General features: G+C 41.3%; 1 pseudogene; it reads left to right on the top strand.

Annotated features, from left to right (window-relative positions):
* The first annotated feature begins 10,267 nt into the window (after positions 1 to 10,267).
* LOC116751096 lies at positions 10,268 to 10,600 on the top strand (annotated as a pseudogene).
* Positions 10,601 to 14,149: the final 3,549 nt, after the last annotated feature.

The following is a 14,149-nucleotide window of genomic DNA, read 5'->3' as shown; positions in this document are numbered from 1 at the left end:
AAGAACTTGAAATAGAGCCTTAAAGAAAAGAGAAAAGTTAAAGTAGATAGTATTGATTACTTTCAGGTAACTCACCACTCTCATCACCAATAGAATTTAAATTATACAAGCACTTTGAATAAAATGAGGACAAACGTTATTAAGAAGATCACATTCCTTTTAGCTAGTCATTTTTGGAATAAAAGGCTCCCCAGATTCTTGAGTGTTTTCCTTTTTGGTTGATATAGCATCAAGGATTATATAAGTGTGTAGCAGGCATATATACTTATATATGAGTTGTCTGAACTAAAAGAGCCTACAAGCTAATTGTGGTGAAGGACGTCAACAAGTAGGACATCAAGAGTGGGGACAGTTTCTGGAGGCCCTTGGCCTCCTTACGCACCCTGAGACCCAGTCATGGGTAAGTTCTTGTAGCTGTGTTTAAGGGAGTTGTAATGACCTGCCAAAGGGCAGCTGGGGAGACCAATGGGATGTGGTGAGGTACTCCAGACTAACACAAACGCAAGCTACCAAGAAGCATCAAGAGCAAAATAACTCAAAGGTGGAGAAACTGAGCTGCGATGAGACCAAGAAAGGGGAGTTCATGATGGTCACCTGGTTTTCAGATTGTGCTCTGGGAACCTACTCAGCAAAATGGAAGAGCATGACTTGTAGAGAAAAAGAACTACCCTTTTCCTTCACTTTTCCGTCCTTCCTCTCATCTTTCTCTGTATCTCCGTCTCTATCCTCTTTCTTTCTCTTCTCTCTAACTCACACTACTCTCTTTGTTCCTCTCTGGATTATTGGAAAATTGAAATAAAAGCAAAGACAAATCCCTGCTCTTCACATAACCTTTACCTGTTGCCTATCTCCCTGTGAACAAAGGCCATAGCTGGAAAGAACTAGATATTCTCTTATAACCTTCATTTCTGAAAATCTATTCATTCAGTGTGTTTTTTGTCATTCATTCATTTGTTCATCATTCAACATTCGACATTTATTGAGCCTCTAATGTTTTAGGTATATAATTTGTCTTCCAAATCAATTATTTTCAATCCGTTTCCTTTTAAGTCATGCAAACTATTTTTCCAGTAAAAGATTGCTGATGTTCAATATGGAAAACACGACAACTGCACTGAATGAACTGGGGGTGGGGAGGGACACAGAACTTGGCCAACTCCTACCCTTCCCTATTCTGCAGCCCCTGAAGGATGCTATGTGGAGCACAGCACACACACCACTGTTCTATAATGAGCACACTCTCATACATTGCATTGGAAATGTGAATTAGTACAACGACTTTGAAAACAGTCTGACACATAAAGTGAAAGATACGCCCACCCAGTTCTACCCCAGGGTATACACCTAAGACTGAAACTCACACATATGAGAACCACGGGATATGTCAAGAGTAAGCACAGTTCATAAGAGCCTCAAAATGGACCCAGTTTTAATTTCCATCAACAGTAGAATGGGACCTCCCTGGTGGCGCAGTAGTTAAGAATCTGCCTGCCAACGCAGGGGACATGGGTTTGAGCCCTGGTCTAGGAAGATCCCACATGCCACGGAGCAACAAAGCCCGTGTGCCACAGCTACTGAGCCTGCGCTCTAGAGCCCGTGAGCCACAACTACTGAGCCCGCACTCCTAGAGCCTGTGCTCCACAACAAGAGAAGCTACTGCAATGAGAAGCGCGGGCACCGCAATGAAGAGTAGCCCCCGCTTGATGCAACTAGAGAAAGCCCACACAGAGCAACGAAGACCCAATGCAGCCAAAAATAAATAGTTAATTTACAAAAAAAAAAGTAGAACGGATAAGTAAAATTGTGGTAAAGAACAATTACAGTGGATAAACTACATGGAGCAACGTGGATGAATGTAACAACGTTTAATGACAGAAACAAGAAAAAAATAATATGGACAATATGTTTGCATTTACATAAAGTTCAAAAGGAAGCAAAACTAAACTACATTATTGAGGAGATGCACATGGAGAAGGTTTGAAAGACTAGAAAGAAGAACAAAGAAGTAATTACTATAAAATCAGGTGAAGTTACTTCCAGGGGAGATGAAAAGGGATGTTACTGGCAAAGGTCACAGGGAGTAGTAGGTGCTTTGGGGATGCTAGCGTTGTCTTATCCCTTACTCTGGGAAGTGATCACACTACTGTTTGTATTATTTCTTGACTTAGTGGGGTGATTATACCTGCATTTGTTTTCTAATTATTCATTAAACATACTTTATGTTTTACATCTTTTCCATAACATTTCTCGCTTGTTTAAATGGCTAAGCAAACAAAATACCATTGCTCGATTCCAGGGGAGTAGGGCAGTATGGAAAGGGACCAACTTTGAGGATTTTGGAGTCTCTAGCTCCTGGCACAATGTCTACCCCAGGCGAAAGGTCTATAAATGCTGGCTCAACTAAACTGGCTTAGGCAATGTGACATGATTTGAAAGAATAAATATCTTGCAGAGCCCACAGGCTACATCTAAAACTCTCATCTTTACTCCATGTCAAAGACAAAATGCTGCTGTGGTTTTGTGATTCCGTTTATCTTACTATGCATTATTTAATTTATACTGAGTAAAAAATATTTATCTTCTTTGGGGACATCAGCGTTTTTAATTGAGTTTTGTTTGTTTAACTCAGTACTGACCTTTAATTTCAAACTTCATAAAAATTTTTCTAAATCTAGACAAAACAATTGACCTCAGTCTCTAGCAGAGCCAAACACATACTAAAAGTTGGCGGATATAGACACATAGTGTACGTGTGTTCTTGATTTTCCCTGTTTCTCCTTAAAAGATTGACCAAAGGAAACTCTGGTTATTTGTGGGTTAATTTTGTTCTAATTGAGAATTCACTGTATTCTATGCTATACAACTAAATTAAAATACTTCATTTATTTTAGATAATAGCTACATCTTTCTATTGGTCAATTATTAACGACCAATCAGATTCTTTACCTGGTTTAATCTTATCTATGATAATAACCAATCCTCTGAAAATTATTAGCCTCAGATGCAATTACAAAAATGTTGAGATACTTTAATAGTTTTCAATGTTTTTAAACATAGAATTAATTGAAAAAATAATTTATATATACATCATGTATAATGTTGTGGTTTTTTCAATAGTTTAATTTTATTTATTTGTCATACATGATAGCTGTAACAGCCTTAAAATAAATTGAAATAAAATGAAGAAAATTTCACTCATAAGCCCAATGCCACCACAAATCAAACTGTTTGCAGTATTAATTATACAATTCAGTTCCCTATTTTTTTAATTAATGAGATCATTTTAAAAGATATGTTAGTCTTTGCTCTTCTATAAACTAGAAAGAAAAATATTTCATATTTTTCGTTTCCTACTTAGTTCAAAATTATATGTAAGGTTGACAACAAATGTTAAGAATTCTATGTATGCTCTTATATTCCAGTGTATAAATTGTCCTATGAACACTCACCCATAAGACAAAGATCTGAAATAAAATACATCAAACATAAACCAAAATGAATAAGTGGTTATGTTTATCTCATATAAATTCTAGAAACAATGTAGGTGTCCTAAGTGATATCATGTTCTCATAACTTATCCTTGCATCTTCTATCCAATTATTAAATATAAATGACATTTATTTAAAGTTATAGAAGACAAACTTAAAAGCTTTTGCACAGCAAAGGAAACCATAAACAAGACGAAAAGACAACCCTCAGAATGGGAGAAAATATTTGCAAATGAAGCAACTGACAAAGGATTAATCTCCAAAATTTACAAGCAACTCATGCAGCTCAATAACAAAGAAACAAACAACCCAATCCAAAAATGGGCAGAAGACCTAAACAGACATTTCTCCAAAGAAGATATACAGACTGCCAACAAACACATGAAAGAATGCTCAACATCATGAATCATTAGAGAAATGCAAATCAAAACTACAATGAGATATCATCTCACACCAGTCAGAATGGCCATCATCAAAAAATCTACAAACAATAAATGCCAGAGAGAGTGTGGAGGAAAGGGAACCCTCTTGCACTGCTGGTGGGAATGTAAATTGATACAGCCACTATGGAGAACAGTATGGAGGTTCCTGAAAAAACTACAAATAGAACTACCATATGACCCAGCAATCCCACTACTGGGCATATACCCTGAGAAAACCACAATTCAAAAACAGTCATGTACCAAAATGTTCATTGCAGCTCTATTTACAATAGTCAGGATATGGAAGCAACCTTAGTGTCCATCAACAGATGAATGGATAAAGAAGATGTGGCACATATATACAATGGACTATTACTCAGCCATAAAAAGAAATGAAATTGAGTTATTTGTAGTAAGGTGGATGGACCTAGAGTCTGTCATACAGAGTGAAGTAAGTCAGAAAGAGAAAAACAAACACCGTATGCTAACACATATATATGGAATCTAAGAAAAAAAAAGGTCATGAAGTACCTAGGGGTAAGACGGGAATAAAGACACAGACCTACTAGAGCATGGACTTGAGGATATGGGGAGGGGGAAGGGTAAGCTGTGACAAAGTGAGAGAGTGGCCTGGACATATATACACTACCAAACATAAAATAGATAACTAGTAGGAAGCAGCCATATAGCACAGGAAGATCAGCTCAGTGGTTTGTGACCACCTAGAGGGGTGGGATAGGGAGGGTGGGAGGGAGACGCAAGAGGGAGGAGATATGGGGATATATGTATATGTATAGCTGACTCACTTTGTTATACAGCAGAAACTAACACACCATTGTAAAGCAATTATACTCCAATAAAGATGTTAAAAAATAAAATAAAATGAAGCCACAAAGAACTTTGCAGCCTACCTCACAGCAGCGTTGAGAAACAACGCATTGAAATAGTTTTGTAAACTGTGAAGTATTTAACCATTGGGGAGATTTATCGTGCAGATGGAACGTTTTAATTCACTAACTAAAGATAAATGCAATAAACCAGAAAAATCAGATGAGATGAAGACAAAGCCCAGTAAAGGTGGTCTTTGATGTAGAACACCAAGATTGAAAGTGTGATTGTATTCCCTGGTGGGAAACTTCAATCTAGAATTAAGATTCAAGTGTTCCTATAAAGAGTCAACAAAGGAAAAAGCAAAAACAGAAACAAAAAACCCTCAGTCTATTATCAAAAACAAAACAGGAACTTGCAAGCTAAGGAAAGGAGGGCTGAATAAGACTTATCTTGGGTTTAGAAGCAGAGCCCTCTGAGGCTCTAAGTGCCATTTTATTGTCCTCTGTGGAAGTGTGGGTGGAGGATTCATGTGAAAGCTGCTACTGCCAGTGTGCTCAATTACTGACAGAAAATCGCCCTGGTGTTTGGGGGAAAAACCTTTCATTTGGGGTACAGAAACTGAAAACAAGTTAAAATTAATGGTTACAGCATTTAAAAAAATCCTCCTTTCGTACCTCTATAAGGAATAAAAAATAATATATTGTTCACTATTAATGTTATCTAAACATTGCTGACTTATGCATTTGGACCATAATACAGAAAATGAACTTAAATGTTTTTATCATGATGTCTAAAAACACACAAAAATGTTTCATAATTAAAGCCTTAAGTGACCCTATCTTTTCTTTTCTTCTCGCACCAGATCCTGGGACACAGGCTGCTTTCTTCATCCTTCATCCCTGTCCCCCTGGCCATAATCATGTTTGTTTTAAGGAATTTTCCTGCTGATCATTCTGGAAAACCTGTTTTATCTCCATTCTCTCCTCGGCTCTCAGGTAAGCTCCTTATGTGTTCCCTGCATTCACTGTCTCCATTTTCGTTTTCCTCTTCAGTTTCCAGTCTGACCTAGACCTTCACCATCCACTGAAATAACCTTCTTATGGCCAAAGCAGTGAACTTGAAAGAGGTAAGACTGCAGGCAGATGTAGGTGACTAATGAAGGAGGCTATTACCCCAAACCTAGGTGAAAGAAAATGGCATCTGGAAACAAAGCGATGTCAGTGAGGGCCGACAAGCCTGGATTCCAGTTCTGAGTGAGAGAGAAATCACAGGTGACTGAGTGGGGCGATGCTGCCACTTCCTGATATCAGGAACAGCAAGTCTGCGTTGGTGGGGGCAGGGGGAGGAGAAGGGTTTATTAAACCGGCTCTGCACAGGCAAGATCACACTAAACACGAGTGAGGACTCTCCCATACCAGGTGTCTGATGGAGGGATTCCCCCTCTACAATGGGCAGGATGGTTTGGCCCCTTAAAGATTTCTAGAAAGTAAAACCAGAAGCCAAACCTTCTTTTCTAGAAACAAAGAAGGTTATTAATTCAAACAAAAGAATGCAATCCAATATCAAAGCAATACTGATGAGTAACAACAACTAAGGCTGGAATATTCTGTCCAGAGATGTTGAAGTGTTTCTGTTTCAGAAGACTACATTGCCGCGTGAAAGATAATAAGAACAGATATCATTTACTGAACATTTTATATACCAGAACTTAAAACGTCATGCTAAGAATTTTTCATACAGTGTTTGGCTTATTCTTCATAGCAGTTATACAAGGTAGAGAATTAATATAATCACCAGTTCAGAGGATGCTAACACAAAACTGAGTTAAATACTTGGCTGAGGTCACTCAGCTGGCAAGTGATGGGGCTAGAAGTTGATCCCAGGCAATCTGATGCCAGAACCCACCCTCCTAATTGCTCAGGTGCCTGAGTGTCATTCACCTATTTCTGGGACTTGTGTTCTTGGAGGTGATCTATGAGGATCACACGCTCCTCTGATGAGATAGCTCTGCAGATAAGGAGGAAGGATCTGAAATTTGGGGAGTCTAACTGTGGGTCAAACCTAAGAAAGTGAGGTGACCGAGGTTATTAAGAAGCTCCCTATTGCATCCTGGACAGTGAGATCCTTTCTGGTTATAAGAGGGCCTAAACTGGTTTTCCTGCTTAGTGAGAAGAACAAAAGAGAGATCTAATCAGAAAGTCTTGTGAAGGGGCAATATATCAGTGTATCAGAGCAAGGGTGAAGGGGCAGTTATCTAATGCAAGGTCTTTTTTTTTTTCTTCCACAAAAAAGTTTATATTTAAAATGAAAAAAAAAAATCAGTCACGGAGGCATTCAAGTAGTAATAATGTTATACAGATTTTGCTTTTCCTTTACATCAAGACAGATTTGCAAGGACTTCCGTGGTGGAGCAGTGGTTAAGAATCCACCTGCCAATGCAGGGGACACGGGTTCGAGCCCTGGTCTGGGAAGATCCCACATGCCGCGGAGCAACTAAACCTGTGCGCCACAACTACTGAGCCTGTGCTCTACAGCCCGCGAGCCACAACTACTGAAGCCCGCGTGCCTAGAGCCCGTGCTCTGTAACAAGTGAAGCCACCACAATGAGAAGCCCACTCACTGTAACGAAGAGCAGCCCCCGCTCGTGGCAACTAGAGAAAGCCCGTGCACAGCAACGAAAACCCAACACAGCCAAAAATAAACAAATAAATAAATTTATTTTTAAAAAAGACAGATTTGTACAAGTATTTGCCATAGTTTGTATACAACCCACAGTCCTTTATATATATACATATGTATATAAAATAAATTTTGTTTTTTAGATTTGATTTTAAGATGGAAGTAGTCACGCTAATTGGTATGCGTACAGACCCAAGTGATACATCGGCAACACATTTATGAATACAAATTTTACAGGCAAGAACATTTTCATACATCTATCTGTATCTGCCTATAGACAGATATAGTAAGAAAATAAACTTAAAAATTAACACAAGGAAGTCTACTTTGTCAAGCTAACCCCTTATGTACTGGTTGTCATTATGCTTTTATTGCAGAGGTGCAAAACGGAGCAACAAACTTGAATAAAATTTCATAACCCTTGTGAAAATAGTCCAAACCCCAGGGATTACTCTACTTTGCTTCTAGTTGTTTCTCTTATTTTCAGTGACTCAGGTTTCTATCAGAAAAGACAGATTTTATTGTAAAGCATGCTTAGTTTATTTTTCTGTATAGGGGAGAAAATGTTCGACTCTGTGATTAGATGGTCACTGACATGAACAAGAAGAATCAGGTACAATTTTTGTTTAAAACAAAGAAAAATCCCCCAAATTCTGGGGATCTGGCATTCGCCAAACATCCTTCGGAAGATTCCAAAGTTAAATCCCTTAAAAAGGAAAGGGAAAAAGAAATGAAATGCCAGTGTCTTTGCAAGGTCTTATTGATCAAGGAAGATAAAATCAGCCCCTCCACAATAAGAGAGAGTAAATGGTTGTAGTGACAGAAAGAGAGTTGAAGTCTCCACAAAATGAGGAGTCCTTAATATTTTACAGGACTAACAATGTGATCCCATTCAAATGCATGTTTCAGTCCCTTTTTAAAGTAGCATTTTTTACCTTTTTAAACTTACAATTATAAATAAGGCCCACTTTCTTCTTCCCTGATAAGTATCACAAAATTTTATCTCTGCTTCCTAAGTGTCAGGAGACCCTCTTCTCCTTACCTGAAAGTCCTGAGGCTACAACTTCCCTACTGACCAGAGGATCTCAGATTGTCCTCTTAAGAATAAAAGGAATCATACAACCTTGGTGTGGTAGGGAACTGGGGTGTGATGTTCCTTTGGCTACTGGCTAGTGAGCATTTCCCTCCTCCCTTATTGCCATGCAATTGTTGGAAATAACAAAGATTTATTTTTAAATTTTGAGTCTGTGGTCTTTTTTTTCATATCAATTGGATATCAGCTTGGCAGAATCTGGAGCCATGTAGACCCTGAGGGTGGCCTAGGTAGACTATGGAATCACCCCTTACATTGTCTCCACTACCCAGGGATGCCATAGTTAATTTCTGCCTCAAGCTGTTTTCAGATCAGAAAGACTAGATTTTTCTGGCAGGAATCATAAACCGTAGGTGTCTGTCCAGAATCTACGCCAGTTCTCTCCACTTCTTATCACTTTCCTACATAACCCTTAAAAATTGGGTAACTTTTTGTCTGTAGGGTAAAGTGACTTTCTATATGAACTCTTCAGTCCAAGAGTCAGGAAGGGAGGTCTACTCTGAGCTCATTTTGTTTTAGACACATGGAGCAGGGAGAACCCTAGTGGCCAGATTGTGTTTTCTACAGATCATTCCTCATTAAAAGGAACTCGAGCTCCTTGGAGAAGTGGCTGATTCCAGAGACTACCAGGTTCATATCAAAAGAACTCAGGAGGGACTTCCCTGATGGCTCAGTGGTTAAGAATCCGCCAGCCATGGGCTTCCCTGGTGGCGCAGTGGTTGAGAGTCCGCCTGCCGATGCAGGGGACATGGGTTCGTGTCCTGGTCCAGGAAGATCCCACATGCCGCGGAGCGGCTGGGCCCATGAGCCATGGCCGCTGAGCCTGCGCGTCCAGAGCCTGTGCTCCACAATGGGAGAGGCCACAACAGCGAGAGGCCCGCGTACCGCAAAAAAAAAAAAGAATCCGCCTGCCAATGCAGGGGACACGGGTTCGATCCCTGGTCCGGGAAGATCCCATATGCCACAGAGCAACTAAGCCTATGAGCCACAACTACTTAGCCTGTGCTCTAGAGCCTGCGAGCCACAACTACTGAGCCTGTGTGCCACAACTACTGAAGCCTGTATGCCTAGAGCCCGTGCTCTGCAACAAACGAAGCCACTGCAATGAGAAGCCCGTGCACCACAACCAAGAGTAGCCCCCCGTTCGCTGCAGCTAGAGAAAGCCCGCGCACAGCAGTGAATACCCAACGCAGCCAAAAATATGTAATTAATTAATTAAAAAGAAAAACCTCAGGAGTCTTCTAGAATAAACTCTCACTGGCCAAGAATGGTTAATTTGAACATCACTAAGGTTAATAACTGCAACAGATTAAAACACATCAAATGTATTTAAGCCTTGTGTTTAAAATAATACTTTCAAAAACTCCAACTAATTTGTCACTTTTGGAGGGTGCTAGCGAACTGATTCATTAAACTTGAAAACTGGTAACTAGAGCAAGGAAATAATCATTACTCCTGTATTTCCTATACATACTACTTCAGAGTAACCAATACTTGACAAGCAAATTTTCTCTTTATAGAATTACACATGGAAAGAAGGAACAATAGAATTAGAATATCTGCATCTTGCAATCTCTAATGAATTCATCTAGTCAATGATCATCAGTGGCTACTAACATCACAAAGAACACAATTGGACTTTCTGTACCACCTGATAGAAGTACACACAACACAACTCACAAAATTGTCCTGGAGCTCAGTCATCTTGGAACCGGTGGAGACCTGCTGGGAACAGGACTTCTAAAGCAACAAATATGTCTGGAAGGCTGTGGTCCAAGGCCATTTTTGCTGGCTATAAGTGGGGTCTATGGAACCAGAGGGAACACACAACTCTCTTGAAAACTGAAGATGTATATGCTCCAGATGAAACTGAATTCTATCTAGGCAAGAGATGTGCTAATGTATACAAAGCAAAGAACAACACAGTAACTCCTGGTGGAAAGACTAACAAAACCAGAGTAATCTGAGGAAAGATAACTCATGTTCATGGAAACACTGGCATGGTTTGTGCTAAATTCCGAAGCAATCTTCCTGCTAAGGCTATTGGACACAGAATCCATGTGATGCTGTACCCTTCAAGGACTTAAACTTATTGAAAGTAAATAAATAAAAGTGTGGATTTGTTCTCTTGTAAAAAACTAAAAAACAATTGTTGGAAATTAAAAAGCCAATGTCAATCAGGTTTTCATTAGATCCAATTTACAGGAAACTTAAAGGACAGAGGAACATGTTAAATGACAAGACCAGGATGCAAACTCCAGTGGACAATGGAAACTATGGGAAATACAATCCAATTTCTTCAACAACAACAAGAAGATTTATGGGCGTATTAATCAAGGTTCTCCAGAGAAACAGAACCAATAGTATAGATAGATAGGTAGATAGATAGATCAATCTAGAGAAGAGTGAATTATTATAAGAAATTGGCTCACATGATTATGGTGACTGACAAGTCCTAAGATCTGCAGTCAGCAAGCTGGAGACCCAGCAGAGCTGATGGTGTACTTCTGTTCCAAAGGCCAGCAGTTTCTAGACCCAGGAAAAGCTGAAGCTTCAGTTCGAACCCAAACGCAAGGGGAAATAATGATAATCCAGCTTAAAGGCAGTCAATAAGTGGAATTCTCCCTTATTCAGGAGAGGGTCAGCCTTTTGTGCTACTCAGAGCATCAACTGATTGTGTGAAGCCCACCCCCATTAGGGAGAGCAAGCTGCTTTACACAGTCTACTTATTTAAATGTTAAATTCGGGACTTCTGGGAAGATGGCGGAAGAGTAAGACGCGGAGATCACCTTCCTCCCCACAGATACACCAGAAATACATCTACACGTGGAACAACTCCTACAGAACACCTACTGAACGCTGGCAGAAGACCTCAGACCTCCCAAAAGGCAACAAACCCCCCACGAACCTGGGTAGGGCAAAAGAGAAAATAATAGAGACAAAAGGATAGGGACGGGACCTGCACCAGTGGGAAGGAGCCGTGAGGGAGGAAAGTTTTCCACACACTAGGAAGCCCCTTCGCGGGCGGAGACTGCGGGTGGCGCAGGGGGAAAGCCTCGGAGCCGCGGAGGAGAGCACAGCAACAGGGGTGCGGGGGCAAAGCGGAGAGATTCCCGCACAGAGGATCGGGGCCGACCGGCACTCACCAGTCCGAGAGGCTTGTCTGCTCATCCGCCGGGGCGGGCGGAGCTGCGAGCTGAGGCTCGGGCTTCGGTCGGAGTGCAGGGAGAGGACTGGGGTTGGCGGCGTGAACACAGCCTGCAGGGGGTCAGTGCGCCACGGCTAGCCAGGAGGGAGTCCGGGAAAAGTCTGGAGCTGCCAAAGAAACAAGGGACTTTTTCTTGCCTCTTTGTTTCCTGGTGCGCGAGGAGAGGGGATTAAGAGCGCTGCTTGAAGGAGCTCCAGAGACTGGCGCGAGCCGCGACTAAAAGCGCAGACCCCAGAGACGGGCATGAGACGCTAAGGCTGCTGCTGCCGCCACCAAAAAAGCCCGTGTGAGAGCACAGGTCACTATCCACACACCGCCTTCTGGGGAGCTTGTCCAGCCCGCCACTGCCAGCGTCCCAGGATCCAGGGACAACTTCCGCAGGAGAATGCACGCAGCGCCTCAGGCTGGTGCAACGTCACGCGTGCAGCCGCAGGCCCGCCCCTCAGTCCGTGCCCCTCCCTCCCCCCCCCACCCCGGCCTGAGTGAGCCAGAGACCCCTAATCAGCGGCTCCTTTAACCCCGTCCCCGTCTGAGCGAAGAACAGACACCCTCCGGCGACCTACGTGCAGAGGCGGGGCCAAATCCAAAGCTGAGCCCCTGGGGGATGTGAGAACAAAGAAGAGAAAGGAAAATCTCTCCCAGCAGCCTCAGAGGCAGCGGATTAAAGCTCCACAATCAATTTGATGTACCCTGAATCTGTGGAATACATGAATAGAAAACGAATCATCCCAAATTGAGGAGGTGGACTTTGAGAGCAAGTTTTATGATTTTTTCCCCTTTTCCTCTTTTTCTGAGTGTGTATGTGTGAGACTTTGTATGTATAGCTTTGCTTCCACCATTTGTCCTAGGGTTCTATCTGTCCTTTTCTTTTTTGTTTTTTTCATTTTTTGCTTAATAATTATTTTTTTATTTTAATAACTTTATTATATTATATCTTTACCTTCTTTCTTTCTTTTTTTCTTCCTTCCTTCCCTCCTTCCTTCCTTCCTCACTCGCTCCCTCCCTCCTTTCTTTCTTTCTTTCTACTTATACTAATTCTTTCTTTCTAGTTTTTCTCCCTTTTATTCTGAGCCATGTGGATGAAAGGCTCCTAGTGCTGCAGCCAGGAGTCAGTGCTGTGCCTCTGAGGTGGGAGAGCCAACTTCAGGACACTGGTCCACAAGAGATCTCCCAGCTCCACATAATATCAAACGGCGAAAATGTCCCAGAGATCTCTATCTCAATACCAGCACCCAGCTTCACTCAATGACCAGCAAGCTACAGTGCTGGACATCCTATGCCAAACACCTAGCAAGAGAGGAACACAACCCCACCCATTAGCAGAGAGGCTGCCTAAAATCGTAATAAGTCCACAGACACCCCAAAACACACCACCAGACGTGGACCTGCCCACCAGAAAAACAAGATCCGGCCTCATCCACCAGAACTCAGGCGCTAGTCCCCCCCCACCAGGAAGCCTACACAACCCACTGAACCAACCTTAGACACTGGGGACAGACACCAAAAACAATGGGAACTACGAACCTGCAGCCTGCAAAAAAGGAGACCCCAAACACAGTAAGATAAGCAAAATGAGAAGACAGAAAAAACACACAGCAGATGAAGGAGCAAGATAAAAACCCACCAGACCTAACAAATGAAGAGGAAATAGGCAGTCTACCTGAAAAAGATTTCATAATACTGATAGTAAAGATGATCCAAAATCTTGAAAATAGAATGGACAAAATGCAAGAACATTTAACAAGGACCTAGAAGAACTAAAGATGAAACAAACAACGAAGAACAACACAATACATGAAATTAAAAATACTCTAGATGGGATCAATAGCAGAATAACTGAGGTAGAAGAACGGATAAATGACCTGCAAGATAAAATAGTGGAAATAACTACTGCAGAGCAGAATAAAGAAAACAGAATGAAAAGAACTGAGGACAGTCTCAGAGACCTCTTGGGACAACATTAAACGCACCAACATTCGAATTCTTGGGGTTCCAGAAGAAGAAGAGAAAAAGAAAGGGACTGAGAAAATATTTGAAGAGATTATAGTTGGAAACTTCCCTAATATGGGAAAGGAAATAGTTAATCAAGGAAGCACAGAGAGTCCAATACAGGATAAATCCAAGGAGAAATACGACAAGACACATATTAATCAAACTGTCAAAACTTAAATACAAAGAAAACATATTAAAAGCAGCAAGGGAAAAATAACACACAAGGGAATCCCCATAAGGTTAACAGCTGATCTCTCAGCAGAAACTCTACAAGCCAGAAGGGACTGGCAGGACATATTTAAAGTGATGAAGGAGAAAAACCTGCAACCAAGATTACTCTACCCAGCAAGGATCTCATTCAGATTTGATGGAGAAATTAAAACCTTTACAGACAAGCAAAAGCTGAGAGAGTTCAGCACCACCAAACCAGCTTTAC

The sequence above is a fragment of the Phocoena sinus genome, chromosome 3 (assembly GCF_008692025.1).
Source record: "Phocoena sinus isolate mPhoSin1 chromosome 3, mPhoSin1.pri, whole genome shotgun sequence".
NCBI classification, from domain to species: domain Eukaryota; kingdom Metazoa; phylum Chordata; class Mammalia; order Artiodactyla; family Phocoenidae; genus Phocoena; species Phocoena sinus.
This window is presented reverse-complemented; position numbering and strand designations above follow the sequence as displayed.